We start from the raw sequence: 17968 nt of genomic DNA, 5'->3' as shown, positions 1-17968 counted from the left end.
GAACGCTGGACAACAGAGCGACGGCTGGGCGGCCTGCACCCTGCCGCCACCTACTGTTCAAGAGCCCACCTGGGGTGGAGAGACCCGGAGTACCAATGAGCCAGCCTGGGCCCCAAAGTGAGTGCTTTGAGCAGAGGCCGAGGGTTCGTGTTACCCTCTCGCTGCTGCCAAATAATAAAGAGTGGAACCCGGGTGAGGTGCTGGTGATCCCCCTAGATACACTGTGAGAGTGCTGCATGAGAGCCCAGGCTTAGTATAACAGTGTGGGCCTCCTCTGGCCAGTTTGGTAGGCCTGGGCAGTGCCCGGGTGCTGAACCGGGCCCTTTCTGTAGAGGTGTGATGAGGCCCTGAGAGAGTCTTGAATCTGCTGGGACAGTGCAGAGCATTTGGCTGCTCCATTCCCTCAAATTAAGAGTCTGGTGAGACGGCGAGGAGGGCTCTGGCTGCTGGTAGGGCATGCTGGCCCTCAACTGTTGGTCCTTCGGACCACATCTGCGCAGCTGCCGATGCCACGACTACAAAGGAGGGCTAGACATCGCGAAAAGAGTGTGGTCTCCCGAGATGTCAAAAGGTCACCCTCCAAAAACGGTACAGTAGAGCAGCAAGTAGGCGGTGAAGATGATGAAACCAGGCACTGGGTTCCTGGAGACTGGGAACCCGGCCACATGATGGATCTATGATTGGGAGGGAGATGAGCCCTCACTACGCACAATGATGGAAGAGCTCTAAAGTTCTGTCACTCTGATAGAACCCAAACTAGATGGTGTGACAATAGAGGTCATCTTGCTCCACGCAGATTTTCATAAAATATCAGAGAAGGTGGCGGTAGCCGAAACGCAGATAAATGGACTACTCTCTATGACTAAACGACTTGAAGAACAGGTACTGAGCCTGACTAAGCAGAGTACACAGATGTCTGGCAAACTGAAAGATCAGGAAGGGAGGGCATGGTGCAATAATATTGGCATATTTGGGGTTCCGGAAGGCTCCGATGACCTCAGCACTGACTTATTTATGGAAGACATGATCTTAAATAAGCTGAAGCCAAAGAGCCTGTCAACCTTCTTCTCGGTGAAGAGAGCACATAGGGCGCTAGGCCCACTGCCGAAACCGCCCCCCCCCCCATGCACCATCATTACCCGCATGCTGAACTATACAGACAGAGATGCGATACTTTAGGTGGGACAGGCACAAGTAGACCTACAGATGGGCAACGTAATAATTAGATACTTTTCAGACTTCCCCTTACAGGTGCAGCGCCAATGTAGGAGTTTTGATAAAGTCCAAAACGTTTTATGATCAAAAGAACTGAAGTATATGATGCGCTATCCCTCGAAATTGAAAGTAATAACAGATGGCAAGACTCTGAACTTTGCAACTCCAGAGGAAGCGTGGGACTGGCTGTAGGGGTGGAGGGGGTTGGAAACGGGACAGCCAGAGACAGACAGAAGGACTCAGCCAGAGGACCGGACGAGAGGAGACCTGCAGGAATGGAGCAACATTCCAGACAGGCTTTCCCTTAAGAGATATACGACAACTGATCTCAACAGACCCACGAGCGAGAACAGTGATACAAATTGATGCTGGTGGGCATCTGTGGTGAGATGGGAGGGACATATGGACTTTTAGGTGTGGGGGGGAATTTAGTAAATTGCCAGTATGATGGGGGGCAAGGAGAAGGGAAGAACTCGAAGTACGCATGGACCAATAAAGGCACCGGGTCCTTGGTGAAGGGGAAAGTACTATCATTAAAGACAGAATACTATCGGTCAAGCTTGAATCGGGGGAGCTACATCACGTCCCGCCATTTGATGATAGGTTTGGGGTGCCAGGCACTCTTCAAGGTGGGCAGTTCAATTTCAACTAAGCAGGGTAGAGGGGTTTGGGAGTTATAGAGGTTGGGGTTGTAGTTATACAGGCTTCACTGCGCTCTGCCAGTTGCAGGTGCGTATGCAACACCAAATTTTTATAGGTGAACTTTGTGCATCCCTCCACAGAAACATATGGGGGATTGGGACAGAGGCAGGACGTATGGGTAACCAACGTGAACACAAGAGTGGATTAAAGATATGGCCCTGGTACGTAAAGGGACTGGGCAGTGGCATAAAGCGAACATTAATCCTGGAACATCTCAAGCGCTATGGCACAGATATTGTGCTCATACAAGAGACACACTTGAAGGGACATCACTATAAAGCATTAGATAGAATGGGCAACATTCTGCGAGCCCATGCGGGGTACACGCCAGACTCACGGGGAGTGGGAATCCTGGTCAAGAAGACATTGCCCTTTGTCCCCAAGAGGACTTGGCACTGTCCATATGTGGCTCTTCATGGGACTTGGAATGGAGTAGACCTCTGTGTCTGTTCGGTCTATGCCCCACCAAGACTGTTGCTGCCAACCCTTTCTGATCTGGAAACCCTACTAGTTGAGCTGCCTACTGGCACTCTGCAGATAGAAGGGGATTTTAAGGCAGTCTTTGACCCAAGAGTAAATAGGAAAGATGCAGGGGGCCATGGGTGGGGTGGGATGACTCCACTATCAAAATTCGCCTCTGCAATGGGACTGGCTGATATTTGGAGAGAATACAACCCTACTTCCCTACAATATGCATATTTCTCGCCACCACACTGTAGTTTCGACAGAATAGATTATTTTCTGACCCCCGAGCTCTACTACCGCAATTCACTGCAGCCATTAACCTAGCGGCAGGGGTAATGGACCTTGCCTCAGTGGATGTCCATTTATTGGGCCCAACAATGGACTTTAAGAGTCCACCACACCTGAACGCCTGGTATTTGAAGGACAAAGGTATTAGAGAAATAAATAGACAAGATTGTTCTGTACTCTAAAGTAAATCAGTGATCAGTAGATTCGGCAATGACTCTATGGGAGGCCTTTAAGACAGTAATTAGGGGGGCCACCCAGGCAATAGTAGGAGGGAAGAAGTAGGAGTCTAGAAGGCAATGTACTGAATTTGAAAAGAAGGTGATAGAATTAGAAAGGAATGCACTTGCAGAGGGTTGGGAAGTAGAGGGACACCAGATACTATTTTGCCAACAGGAGTTGAGAGCACTGACTGAGGACCAAGCCTGCAGGCATGCCCTGGCCACACAACGACACCTCTATGATTCAGGAGATAATCCAGCTAAACTTCTGGCATGGCTAGATACGCAGGATAGAGAGAGGACATTGGTACCGGAGGTAAAAGGTGCAGACAGACATGCTTGCAAGCCTAATGCAGACATTGCTGAGGCATTCGAGGCTTACTATGAGTCCTTATATGAATCTCAAATTAACATGACATACAACGAGTGCACTGACTCCTCAAAGACATGGCCTTCTGGAAGCTGACTGAGGATAAGCAGGAGACGCTGAAGCGGACTTGACAGAGGACGATTTGCGGAATGCGATAAGCGGCTTGCAGTCGGGCAAGGCGCAGGGACCAAACGGGCTAACAATAGAGCTTTATAAGGGCCTGACGAGGGAGGTGATTGCACCAATGTTAGCAATGTGCCAAGAAGCACTGACGGTGGGATGCCTTCCGGTAGATCAAAGGATGGTGACAACCGTGACAATACACAAAAAAGGAAAACCCCCAGATGACTGTAGTTTGTACGGGCCGATTTCACTGCTTAATGCAGAAGCTAAAATACTGGTGAAGGTCTTACCAACAAGACGCCGTGCAGTACTGCCAGCAATAATACACTCGGGTCAGTCGGAATTCATTCCTGGTTGAAGTACTCGCTTAAATCTGCGATGCCTGTATGGAGTACTTCATCTAACTAAATCCTCCAGAAATTTACAAACAATAGCAATGGCCTTGGATGCCAAAATGGCATTTCACTCTGTGGAATGGAACTATGTGTTTGCAGTCCTGGAGAAATTGGGCTTCAGCTCTAAGTTTAGAGCTTGGGTTAGATTGCTTTATCAGGCCCCTCTGGACAGGGTGAAGGTAAATGGTACCATCGCCTGTAGTTTACAGCTTAAGAGAGGCACATGGCAAGGGTGTCCATTATATCCTATGATATTTGCTCTTGATCTTGACCTATTAGCAGTGTAGGTCTAAAGAGATCCTTTAATTTGGGGAATACCCTCTCAGGGAGGATGGGAGGAAAGAATCTCCCTCTATGCAGACGATTCCCTGCTGTTAGCTAGACCTCTACACTCTATACATTGTGTGATGCACATATTCCGGGTGTTTGGGGGACACCAGGGTGATACCATCAACAGGACCAAGTCAGTGATATACTCCCTATCGGGAGAGCCCCCGTACCTGCCCCATAATTTTCTAGCTCCGCTGAGTCTGGGGGGCTTTAGATATTTAGGAATTTATATCACACAAGCTCACACGATTTACTTAGGCATAACTTGGACCCACAATTTGAACTATTGCGAGTGGACGTGTCGCACTGGGAGTCTCTTGAAAGGTTGAGTGCACTACTGGGGTGTAGGCGCATCCCTGCTTGAGGGCACACTTATGTGGTTCGTTGTGAGTGACACAACTGACTCCAAGAAAGTTCGTAGAAAATTCAAATTATAGTAATTTATTCCAAACGTTCATTTTCAAATGCATGGGTTTTACATTCGTAGCATTTAGAAGATCATATTGTCCACTTCATTGAATTGTTAATCAGAAATGCTCCAATGCATTTCGGACCCGAAGGGTCCTTTGTCAAGGAGCGGTGATACACTTTAACGGTTCCTCTAACGGTTTCAACTCCATGAGTCACTCACAACGAACCACATAAGTGTGCCCTCAAGCAGGGATGCGCCTACACCCCAGTAGTGCACTCAACCTTTCAACAGTCTTGACGCATGAGGACAGTTGCGTCACCTGCTGGAGCACCTTGATCTCTGTTTACATTTTCACCTATCTTCATAGTACATAACTTCTTTTAAACCAGAAGCGGTGCGCCGTGCCTATATTGTTTATCTTGATACTCCTTGCACTGGGAGTCTCTCCCACTAACAATAATGGGCAGAACAGCTCTATGTAAAATGTTGGCCCTGTCACAATTGCTTTATGTGACACAAATCACGCCTTGCAAGATCCTGGCAGGAAACTTTTAGACATAATGACCAGACAGTTCCAAGATTACTTTGGGAGGGCAGGGCTCCTAGGATTGCCCTAGCTAAATTGGAGAAGAGTTATATGATGGAGGGCTGTCAGTCCCAGATGTTCAGAAATATTACTGGGCCTCACAGCTACTAGTCATTAATGATTGGGTTTTTGCAGACCAGCAGGACCCAGCGTATAGGGTGGACAGAATGGATGCGGGCCCAGGGGGATATGAATGTATGCTGTCTGCTAGGCGGAGTGGGAGTACCCGACCACAACATACGCAAGTGACTATAAATGTATGGTATGCAGCTACCCAGTTACTTGGCTGGAGGGAGAGATTAACGTCTCGGAAACCTCTGTGGTGTAGTGCATTATTGACAGAGGTGGGGGGTTACGTGGTTTCCAAGGGTGGAGACTCCTTGGACAAGAGCTCTTGGGAGTTGTTTGAAGGAAGCAAGCATATGTCCTGGTTGTGGACTTACAGTCCGAGTTTAGCTTGCTGGGGACCGAGTGCTTTCGACACACCAGCTGGGTCACGTGCTACAATGCCACCTACACACTGGGGAGGAGGTGCCTGACGCTTCACTGGTGAAGGACCGACTACTGACAGAGCCATTTAAAAAAAGGGAATATCATTGATCTATAAGAAACTAATGAATAATTCCCCAGACTTACTATGCCCCCTGAAGAGGGCAAGCGAGGGTGACCACAAATGGGCATAGGCCTTACAGGCCCCCCGGGAACGGTCCATACAAATGTGATTTAGACTGGTTCAGCTTAAGGTATTTGTGGTGATCTGGTTTCATTACATCATGACTCCTTGTCAATAGAATCCAGAATGTTTTATGTGTATTCTGAGTTCAGGGATTCTATGTTTCACAGTTACTTGGGGACTGCTGCAGCTGTGACCAATGAACCTGTATCTTGAAGTATTTATGTCTTCTGGCATTTCCTCCTTCCTACTTCATTACAATTTGGCGACGCTTTGGTCACAGCAAAGAATTCCATAGTGTATACTATACGCAGGTCCTTCTCCATAAATAGGAGAAGCGGATTCCCCATTGTGCAGACTGGGATGTGGAAACGAGGGATTCTTCTTCCACGCCCTATGGGAATGTCAGTGATTCAATCCTCCTGGACATAAATTACAACAGTGATTGCAACAGTGACAAACCTGAAGGTCCCTGTGGTACCCAAGTGGCTTGGCTTGGGAATAAAGAGGGAGCACGGCTGGCCAAGGTACAAAGAAATTTGGCTAGGGCTAGCCACAGGAGTGGCTAAAAGAAATATAGCGAGAGCTTGGAGGGCAGCATCTGTCCCTACAACCGATGACTGGGGGAAAGACCTTGATTGGTGTCAGAGAGCAGAACAAGTAGTCTATGCAGCCTGGGGTAGCACTGGGAAATGGGAAAAAGTGTGGGGGGACTGAAAGGCCTATAGGGGCTAAAGGGCTGGGGACTAGAGATGAGGTGCCAACATGGTCAGCAGAGAAAGAGTAAACTCTGAAGCAAATGATAGATTTAGATAAGCTGTCCGAAAGTCAGACCTGTGATCATACACCCTCCATAGGGAGGGGGTGAGAGAGAGTGCCTATACCAATGTTTCTGTGTAATAACCTGTGTGGTATCAGTGTGCTTTGTAAAGCCAATTGTTTTGATTATTAATAACAATAAATAAAATAAAAAAATAAAAATGGAACTATGACACAGTTGGATGGTTTGGCATTTATCTTTATTCTGGATCCACCGTCTAAGGTACATGAACCAGGATAGAGTGGTTTCTTTTCAAATGTCATTTTTTGACTGTAGTGTACAAACAGCCTTTGTGCACAATGATGGCTCTCAGAGGAGGTAGTCATGCTGATTTTTCAAGCTGCTGCTTGCAAAACATGGGCACAATAAGTGTGTAGTCTCTACGCTTGGCTGTCAGCAGCCTTCCTGAAGTAGCAATCGGGGACAGAGAAAAGGGTCAACCCTACCTCGTAACTCCCTCGCCTTTAACCACAACATCTACTGACAATACAAAAACTATACATTTAATTAAATGAATTTAATTAACACCTCTGAAGAATGGGAGGCAGAGCCTGTCTTGCTAATATTTACATGTGTGGAGTTCTGATCCTTGCAGATGTTAATCGTGAGCGTTAACTCGCTGGGCCATCTGCAATCATGATATAGAAAAAAACATGTCACATGTGTGTGTTATTTTTGGGAACTTATAACCTGTGCTCTACAGAATGCATTCTTCAACTCTAGTTCGTGGCGAGGGGTCTTAATAGCTCTTGTTTGTTTTTGACAAAAATGGCTGCAGTGGTGCACTGATTTTCAGAAAGGGTAATCGCGACAGAAGCCACCATCGGTGTGCTTTGTATTATCACCTGTAATTATTGTTATAACCTCCCGTGGTTGTAATGCATTCTATGCACAGGTTTCACGTTCCTCTGCCCTGCTCAGTCAGTGTATGATTTAATAGAATGTTGGAGAGTGACTGATGGAGAGGATAGTGAGAGAGAGTGGGCTGAGCAGTGAGGATACTGCTCATGGTGGGGTTTTCATTAAATAACCTTTAACTTAACCTGTAACATCTTCAATAAAACTGTAACTGGTTAATCTGTGTGAACTGGTTACCTGACTCCTACATACCAAGAGGGAATCATTTCCATTACAACATGTTTCTATTAGTAGAAGCAATGTAATGTTCTGCTCTGAAAGTAGAAAATCCTTATTCCCATCTACCATACCTCTGTACCAAGCACAGATCCCAACCCCGAGGGTAGTTGAGCTTGGAAAATTCTCTCGTTGTACTGTTGTGACTGTTTAATAGGTGTTATATGTTCAGTGGCAATATATATTCGTTCAATTACCTCACCTCACCACGAGTATGCTTTTACCTCAGCTGTGATAATGTAAGAGGATAGGAGAAATACAAAGCCATGAGTTGCAAGAAATCACAAAGCAATATAAATCAGAAGCGAGCAAAGTAAAAAAAAAAAAAAAAAAGAAGCTCACATCTACAATACTGTAAAACAGAAATGCTAAGTTTGCTACCACAAACCTTACAGGTGTTGCTTCACTAGCTCCATTGTTAGAATCAAAACAAACATTTCTGCATTTTGTATTTTCCCACGGAGCTTAACATTGCCCCATGTGCCTTGGAAGTGATCTATCGCCATACAAACTGCTTAAAATAAATACAATGTCCTATGAGTTTGAACAATGTATTGCGATTCTTAAATTGTTCAAAAAGCCTTTGTAAGTCTAATGGGCCCTTAAACGTCTCCGAAAAGGTTTGATGTCGCTGCATGAGCCTTAACTCTAAAAGCTGAAATTTGTGATTGCCACACACTCATTGAAAGTGGCTAAGGTGACTTGAAATGTCTACAGTAGCATCAGCAGTGAAGTTGCACCAGGGGAATGGCCGCCATTACTGCACAAATACATCCTATGCTGCTAGATTTACACTCTGTCTACAAAATATTGCGAGTTCTTCCGGATTGTACAACCACTGACAGAACACTCACCTATGAAAGTTACTATAAACGCCAGCATTTGTAAAGCGCACAGCTACTCCTGAGAGGTGTCCCGGCTGTGGGGACCTATGGGACGATTAAGCAAGCTATTGCCCAGAGTCATATGGTGCCCAGCTAACCTGCCTGCGCTCCGAACGATGAACCCTGTGGTCCGGAGTCAGGCACCCTGGCCGCTGCGCCACACCTCCATGCAGATCACTTACTTGTACTGATGCATATGCAGAGTTCATGGCAGTATCTAAACCTCTTAAATATCCCTGGGCTTATTTACAAGCCCATTGCGCCGCAAGTAGGTCACTTTTTCCCATTTTAAAAGTGACGCACCGGTGGCGCAAGGAGCTTGTAAATAAGCCCCTCAGTCTTTGTTGGTGATCAAGATGGGCATCTTCAACAGCCAACTTGCAACATGTTGATGAAGCCAGCTAGACCATTTACTTGTTTACATCTAAGATGGAATCGGTACCTTGGGGAGAAGACCTGGGACGTTTCATTAAGCCACTAAAATCCAAGAGGAAATATATGCACATAAAGCTTTGCATGCATTTGGGTACATTGTATGTGAAGCAACTGATTATTGTTCAGAAGCGTCTGTTGTCACAGTTCCTCTGTTGTTTCTCCTAAAAGTTGATAATCTTGAATCTGCAGCAGAGGGCTCAGCTCAGCAGCTCCATCCGCTGCTGAGACTCCACATCCCTGCACAGCACTGACCTCTGAGCCTGGAGCCAGCCCATCAGCCTTCTGTTGATATTGATGGTCTAAAGAGGAGATCACTTGCAACGTGATCATGTCACTAAGAAAACTGGCGGAGGTTATGGATTGTTTGTATTGATTCTGACAAACTATCCTTCTCCTTAGCAGGAGGAGAAAAAGATGTAGAGGGCGAAGGAAGGTCACCGAGGAGAGATGAAGGATGTGACAACAGTGAATGCCCAGCTCATTACCGGGTGTGTCGAGGTTTAGTGGCGCTGGATTGAGTATTTGGTGGCGCGTCATTACAGTGCCCTATGGCCCGTGTCATTCACACTCTGTCACCTGCACTTTGTCAGCTGCTGTCTCAGCATCAAAGAACAAGTGCCCGTATTGTTGTGTTCTGTGAATGCCACTTTCAAAAAGAAAAAGTCCGTCTCGTCGAGCAAAGACTTATGGGAAAACACATTTACATGAGCCCCACTCCCCACAGTATCCCAAAGTAACTCGGCTCTGCTCTCTAATAAATTCAGCCTTAGCTACCAACCCGCTCCTCATGTAGGCCTGTATGAGACCAAGGGTCGCCCCTAAAGGCCCCTAAAGGCCCTCCTTCACAAATTGGGCCGGCTAGCGCAAAGGCGGCACATACTTTCAAGAATCCCACAAATATTAGTGGACTTGTATCAAATGATGTTTCACGGTAACTCAATACGATCAATATTTGCCACAGGAACAGTAGTGATCAGCAGGTACCAAGTTCGAATCGTGGCTAAGCCAAACCATCCTTTTACTCTCCCTGTGGTAGGTAAACTAAGTACCATTAGTAGGTATTGGTAACATGTACTATTTAGAATGCTTAAAACAGCAGAAGTGTGGTATGAAGTACTATATAAAATATATACATATGTAAATATATATATATATATATAATTTTTTTGTCATTAAATCAGAGGAGTGTGTTGTACGAGGCATCTCCTCCCAGCATGTCCAGTGAATTACCACTATGTTAATTCCACATAAACAAGACCACATCAATACCTACCGCAAAAAGTGCAACCTTTAACATACCACTACACAAACTACTATCTCAACACTGTATGGGTACAGTTAGTGTTAGATTTAGGATTCAGTAATGGCTTTGGGATAATCGTACTTCCAGGTGAGGCTTTAGGGTTTAGACTTAGATTAAGGAGTCAGTTCAGCTTAAAGTTAGACTAACGGGTACGTACGGTTTGTTTTATGAACAGCCTTTTCAATAAATTATGGTCTAGGATTAGATTTAGGGTTGGAATAAGTGATAGGCCTAATCTTAGATTTTCAGTTAGGGAATAAAACAGAGTTATTCTGGGACCTAGGCTTACATTTATCTGGTAGGATTAGCTAAGGGTTAGACTTTTGAACTGAATGACTGACCACATCCATACAGGGGTAACAAGCAACTTGGGAGGGGTGAATGACTGACCACATTTATACAGAGCTAGTGCCCCGCCTGAGGTAGGGGCTCTTTATACCGTGGTGGAAAGTCAGCAGCGGCTGTGGTCTCTACTCCTGGACCCCTGCCATATTTAGAGATCAGAACCAACAAAGCAGGTATGTCTGTTCCTTGATCTGAACTGCAACGGCAGTGGCTCCACTGAAGTGACAGAAGCTTTGCTGAGCAAGTTTGAAGATTCTGCTCTGCAATATTGTGTTTAAAAAAAAAAAACTCCCAAAAAGTAGTCTGTTTCTTCAAAACTAAAAATACAATGATTCTGGTGTGCAGGGAGCTCTCTCCATGCACGGAGGGGCCACTATGCAGGCCACTGTGCAGCCAGAGTAACACCACCAACCCAGACACTGAATAGAGAAAGGAACAGGGGCATAATGCAGGCCCCCGCAGACCCTGCAATGCGGGGGAGTTCTAAGGCAGGGGCCCAACCATCCAGGGGCTCCCAACCTTTGGGGTGCAGGGGGGCCAATAAGCCTCCCGGGACTCCTAAATTCTGAAGAGGACCCTATTCAGCTCAATGTTACAAATATCTGTGACATATGGGAGGCTAAAGGGCCCTGATAACATTCTGAAGGGCGATTCCATCATTTTTCCTTACGCCACTGGAAAGGGAATTATGAGTGTGGTAGGATGGGAGCACCTCTGATTTATGGGTGTGCTACCTCTCAGCTAAACTCTAAGGAGGTCAAGGGTTTCACGCAATGGTTGAAATGCAACCTAACCAAACAGAACAATCTGGAATATTTTCTTAAAGATATTTAGTAAGAAGGAGAATCTACTTTTCACAGGATGCAAGTTCCAGATAATGGGAAAGTGCACAACAACTAGTGGCCTACTCTTGTACTGACATAAAATGTTGGCATTTTCAGGGGGGCGTGGCCACCAAGATGGTGGAGAAGACATGATTTCACTGTACTCCAATCTTACTCTCAAATCCTGTAAGGTCCTCGATCCCACAATGCCAGCTGTGACATCCTTTTAAGGGAACTTTGCTTGTGGCAGATCTTGACTGCACCATGGCTCTAGTGAGCAAGATAAGGTATTGTATACGAAGGTGAGAGGATGGGGACGGGGCTCTATTTCCAGCCAAGTGGTGCAAGATGGTGTTGTTTGAAGTAAAGTGGGCTACTGTTGGGGGCTGAGACTATTTGACCGTGACCCTATGATAGAGGGAACAACAGTGCTGTGACCTCCATTTGGTGAGCAGTGTGAGTACATGGGCCCCTTTAGAAGAACACGTAGAACTAGGGACAACACTGAACCTGATTTGGGGGACCAGCCTGGGCTCGCGACTGGGCATTGTACAGCTAAAGCTTGAAGTGGAAGAATCGGCATCGTCCCCAGTGCAGATGTTGGGATCTGGTACAGAGCAGGGGATTGGAAGCTGAGCCCTCCTTTCTTGCCATACTAAAAAATAAGGGAACCCAAAGGCAATATTGTAGGGACCTTGGGTGAGTTGATTGTTACTAAAGACAGTGGTCCCTAGACAAAATCAGGTAGAGAAAAACTTATCAACATATGCTAAATAGACAATATGTTTTTTGTCCAGCCAGACAGAGTTTATTTGAAAATAAGCTTTGTAAAGGGAATTAGTGACAAATACAAGTAGGACGCAACCTGCGACCAACACATAAACAACAAGGAATTTGGAAGGAGGGGGAGAGGGGGATAGGGTTCAGGCAAGGGGGAAGACATCTGTGTTTAGTATAGTGTAGACGGACTTGATTTTCATAGTAGTACCATTGTACATTTTATGCACAGCATTTAGTAACATATGGTACAGTTAGTGTCGACGACGTTTCGATCCCTAGGGTTAAATACATGGGATCATCTTCAGGACAGTGAAAATAGACATGCCTGCGTGCAAACAATAATTATTCTGTTTGTCAAGACAGGGGAGGTCCTGGGTTTCAACAAATTCCTTGGGTTGCAAGCAACAGCCAACCGGAGTGAATTCCCGGGTTGTGGCCTGAATGGGGAGACCCGGAAGCTGCTGTGGTTGATATTCTGTAACCGTCAGGCAGTGATTGGGGCGATAGTAACATACTCAATAGCGAGGCCGTCACGGATAGTGATCATGATGGGGGACCGAGTTAATACTCGAATGATGTCCTAATTGCACGGCTCTGGCAGGGAAGTCACCATGCCGGGTCGTGTTTCTGCACTGCCCGTTCTAGAGGTGAAACAGCAGACATTAAAGAAAGATGAGGATGCGTCTGACAGCCCCATTTTCTGACAATCATGAACAAAGGACCAGGACAGTGACATTTCAAACTAGGACCCTGCCTATTGGGCCTAACACAGTCAATATGCAGAAGTGGATCCTGTTACCGCTAGAGCACGGGTACTCATAGTACGGCCCGCAGGCCACCAGCAGCCCGGCAAGCCTTCCCTGGCGGCCCGCGGACCTTGCAGACATCTACCAGTGTGACTCGGAGACACTGCTGCTCTGTGGGGGCCAGCCATAGTCAGAGTGGAGCTGCGGCGCTAAAAGGTGAAATACAACACAGCAGGGAACCAAAACCAGCCCTGGCAAACTGCCTGGCCGCCCCCCACCCCTTGGGTGAGGGGGGTGCAGCCGAGCAGTTTGCGAAGGCAGGTTGCGGCCGAATTTGTTACAGAGGGTCGATATTGCCGACCCCGGTAACAAAAATGGCCCCCCATGGGCCCAAAACCGGCCCCCACCATAGCGGCCTACCGGGGAAACGCCCGGTGCCCGCTACGGCCAGTCCGGCCCTGCAACACAGCCTCGTTAACATTCGAATGGTATTTTAAAGACCTGTGAAGTGCGCGGGTGCGGCTCCGTGTGTGTGTGCCTGGAAGCTGTCTCAGCCCGGGCACACACAGGCAGGGTGAGATGACGGAGAGGGAGGGAGGGAAAGAGAGGGAGACAGAGGCAGAGGGAGAAAGGGAAAGGAAGGGAGAGAGAGAGGGAGGGAGGGAAAGGGAGGCAGAGTGAGAGGGAGGGAGGGAAAGGGAGGGAGAGAGGGAGAGGGAGAGAGGGAAAGGGAGGCAGAGTGAGAGAGGGAAAGGGAGACAGAGGGGGAGGGAGACAGAGGGAGGGAAAGAGAGGGAGAGGGGAGGGAGACAGAGGGAGAGGGAGGGAGGTAAAGGGAGACAGAGGGAGAGGGAGAGAGGGAAAGGGAGGGAGAGGGAGGTGGGGAAAGGGAGGCAGAGTGAGGGAGGGAAAGGGAGACAGAGGGATAGTGAGGAAGGGAAAGGGGGACAGATACAGAGTGAGGGGGACAGATACAGAGTGAGGGAGACAGACAGAGTGAGGGAGGGAAAGGGAGACAGATGGAGAGTGAGGGAGGGAAAGGTAGACAGAGGGAGAGTGAGGGAGGGAAAAGGAGACAGAGGGAGAGTGAGGGAGGGAAAGGGAGACAGAGGGTGAGGGAGGGATGGAATTAGAGGGAGAGGGAGGGAGGGAAAGGGAGGGAGAGAGAGGAAGAGGGAGGTAGGTAGGAAAAGGGAGGCAGAGTGAGGGAGGGAAAGGGAAGGGGAGACAGAGGGAGAGGCAGGGAGGGAGGGAGAGGGAGGGGAGGGAGACAGAGGGGGAGGGAGGGAAAGGGGGAGAGGCAGAGTGAGGGAGAGGGATGGAAGGAAAGGGAGGGAGAGGGAGGGTGAGGGAGGGAAAGGGAGACAGAGGGAGAGTGAGGGAGGGAAAGGGAGACAGATGGAGAGTGAAAGAGGGAAAGGGAGAAAGAGGGAGAGTGAGGGAGGGAAAGTGAGACAGAGGCAGAGTGAGGGAGGGAGAGGGGGACAGGTTGAGGGAGACAGAGTGAGGGAGACAGAGTGAGGGAGGGAAAGGGAGGGAAAGGGAGACAGAGTGAGGGAGGGAAAGGGAGACAGAGTGAGGGAGGGAAAGGGAGACAGAGTGAGGGAGACAGAGTGAGGGAGAGAGAGTGAGTGTGAGAGAAAGAAAGAGAGTGAGAGAGAGAGAGAAAGAGAATGAGAGAGAGAGAGAAAGAGAGTGAGAGAGAGATGTGTGTATGCCGGGTCTGGTGGCTCAGTGGACGAAGGCGTCTGCTGCAGGGACCAGTGCTCAACCTCATGGTCAGTTTTTTTTGTTGCTCTAGCCCCGCCCCCTCCCCCACTGACCCGACCCCACACTGTAAATTTAGCCCCCGAGACAAAGTTTGTGAGTACCCATGCGCTAGAGTCTCTGAAATGAGTAACTCTCTTTCTAAGCTGCAGACTACAACTCACTAATTGAAGGCTAGAAATGAGACTCTGAGGTCAGTTCAAACTGGGACAACATTCAGGTTCTGGGATTTCTGAAATTAAGTGAAAGACTCACAATGACACTTTTCTTAGAGAAATGGACTCTTGAACCTTTTTGCACCTGGGGTTATAGAAATTATTTCCCATTGAAAGAGAAAACACCTTTGCATCTCCTCAGACACATGATGCTTCTTCACATGTCATCATCGCCTGCTTCCTAAACTATAGCTATAGGGAATGCAAAGGACAAGGACTGGCTGTAGATTGAGGGTGTGGTGAATGAAATTGTGAACAACTACACACAACTGGTGCAGCACCAGAGGAATTCGTTTGAGACAGTAAAAAGACACTATAATGACCACTAAATATAGGTTGTTTTCTCTTCTACATTACAAATAATCTAGGAGGGGAAATCCTGGTTCTTCTTTTCCCCACAGACTGGCTGACATTGGATTGATGGATGGGAAAGGCCACACTTATCTCAAAGAATGACCGCATTCCAAACCAGAGAGACGATTTTGCAAGTTTCTGATAATCTGAGACAAATTTATCACACACAGTTCACTTCCATTAATAAAGTGTTTCATGTTTATCTTAAAAAGCTGAACCTGCCCACAAATCTCCAGATAAGGAAATAATATAAGAATATTTAAGAAGAACTGATCTTCCAAGACTGACAATGAGCAAAAAATTACAGCTATACTCCCCATTTAAACAAGCATTTGCAATGCAATAGGTCTGGCATTCACGCAAGTTTGAGCTATTTGCATTGTAAATGACAATGACTTCTTTATGTTTTGGGTTTTAAAACATACATAAAAGGCATTGTCATTTACAATACTAATAGCTTAAACTCTGGCAAATGCAAGACCTATTGCATTGTAATAAAGGGCCTTTCGTGACCGCTTGTTAGATTGAAAATATCAGATAAAGCGACCGGTCTGCAACACCTTCAAAGTCATGATAAATAGTGCAGTGAAGAAGATGTGTAAGTGTTGTAAATTACACAGACTCAAAGTGGGAAGTGAGAGTTACATATGATCAGAGCTATAAACACTAACAAAGTGCTCCAACACCTTTCGCTCTGTAACTACACTGTCGCAGCTCAGGAGGAATAGCGGGAGGGGGGAGCTATATCCTACCCTCTCTCTGAATTGATTGTGGCATTTCGTAATGTCATTGCTATCTGACCTAATAAAAAACACTCCAGCTGTAGAAGGGCCCTGGCTTCATCTTCTGGTGCAGAGCGGGCTGTGCCTCTTTCGCGCCAAAGGAGGGCCTAAGGAAAGCCCGTCTGTGCCCGTCCGTGACAGGACGGGACCAGGGGCTAAGAAGATGGAAGCTATTGCTGTCAATGTAGCAGGTAAACTTAACTATAGTGGGGAACAGCTCTTGAGGTTGAGAGTCGATCCTGCTGTCTCCTGTCCTCACGTGATATTTCCTAAGGAGGTAATGATTCCTTGCCCTCATTGTAAGGGTTTGTTGGGTCCTCATGATACTGGCACCTTGAAAACTATTAAACCTAAAATATACTCATTACTCCTACTGAATTGTCGCTCCCTTCCGAAACATGCACAGGAAATACGCATGCTGCTCGAGGAGCGAGATCCGGATGTCTTGTTTCTCACGGAAACTTGGCTAACAGAGGCCTCTGACCCGGAATTAGTTTGCGCCCTTCCCCCCTGCTATGCAATTAGTAGATATGATCGCCCAAGTGGTCGGGGAGGAGGGGTGGCAATTATCTATAGAAATTCATTTGGGTGTCGTCCCTCGGAAAGCCCGCTTTCTGAGTGTGAGAGTTTGTCATATGCAATCACTTTTTCTCCCACATGTTCCCTTTCAGGGATTGTGGTGTATAGGCCCCCTGGTACACACACTAGCTTCTGCGACAATCTTTACGATAAGATCACCCATATTATCAGCAGCACTCCCAATTTTTGGATCTTGGGAGATTTTAACATACATCTTGATGATCCAGTTGCCCCTCATTCGCAAGCTCTTCTGGAAGGTTTGGGGATGCTGCAACTCAAACAAATTGTAGCTGGACCCACCCATTTGGCGGGGCACTTAATTGACCATTTCTTTACCAATTTGGAGGATATTAGCTGGGATGAGTCACTTTTTGTTCCATGGTCAGACCATGTGCTTCTATCATTTACATGGACTCCGGCCGACCTTAGTCATCCGTCCATAACCTCCAAGAAGATGAGTCGGATTTGGTCAAGGCTCTACTTGGACAACTGGGTAGCTGTCTTAAACATGTCTCCCCCCCCCTTTCTGTGCTGACCCTATCAGAGCTAATGCCGCTTTTAATAAGTGGCTAGAGATCTCCCTTGATCTCATCCTTCCTATAACTGAAGTTAGTCATCGTACCGGGTCAAATAAGCTGCCCTGGCATTCCACGGACTTGAAAAATCTTAAACGTAGTTGCAAGAGGGCCGAAAGGAAGTGGAGAAGGAATTTCTCATGCGAGAATAAAAATGAATATAGACTGGTACTTAGGGAATACAAGAAACAACTAAAAACCGCACAATCCATTTACTATGAAGGTAAAATTGCTGATGCCGCTAATTCACCTAGGGAAATTTTTAAGATCTTTAAGTCCCTGGTCACTCCCCCTTGGCTTTCTAATGAAGTAACTGACCCCCAGAAACGCTGCGCTGAACTGGCCGATTTCTTTGCCACAAAGGTTGCCACTATATACTCAACCTTTCCATCTTTGGATACTACCGAAACCACTGTCCCTTTGACTGTGCCTGTTCCCCTCATTGCACTTGAGTCCTTCCCTGTGTTAGATCTGCCCACGGTGGAAAGACTCCTTAGGAATCTTAAATCCGGCTCCCCTTTAGACATCGCTCCGCCATCTGTACTTAAACAGGCCTTGGACACTGTTGCTCCCATTATTAGGGATGTCATCAACTCCTCTCTGGTGGCAGGTGTAGTTCCCCCTCCATGGAAGCAGGCTAGAGTTAAG

This window comes from Lissotriton helveticus, chromosome 3_2, assembly GCF_964261635.1.
Source record: "Lissotriton helveticus chromosome 3_2, aLisHel1.1, whole genome shotgun sequence".
Classification (NCBI taxonomy): Eukaryota; Metazoa; Chordata; class Amphibia; order Caudata; family Salamandridae; genus Lissotriton; species Lissotriton helveticus.
The sequence above is the reverse complement of the archived record's forward strand: the minus strand, read 5'-3'. Positions refer to the sequence as shown.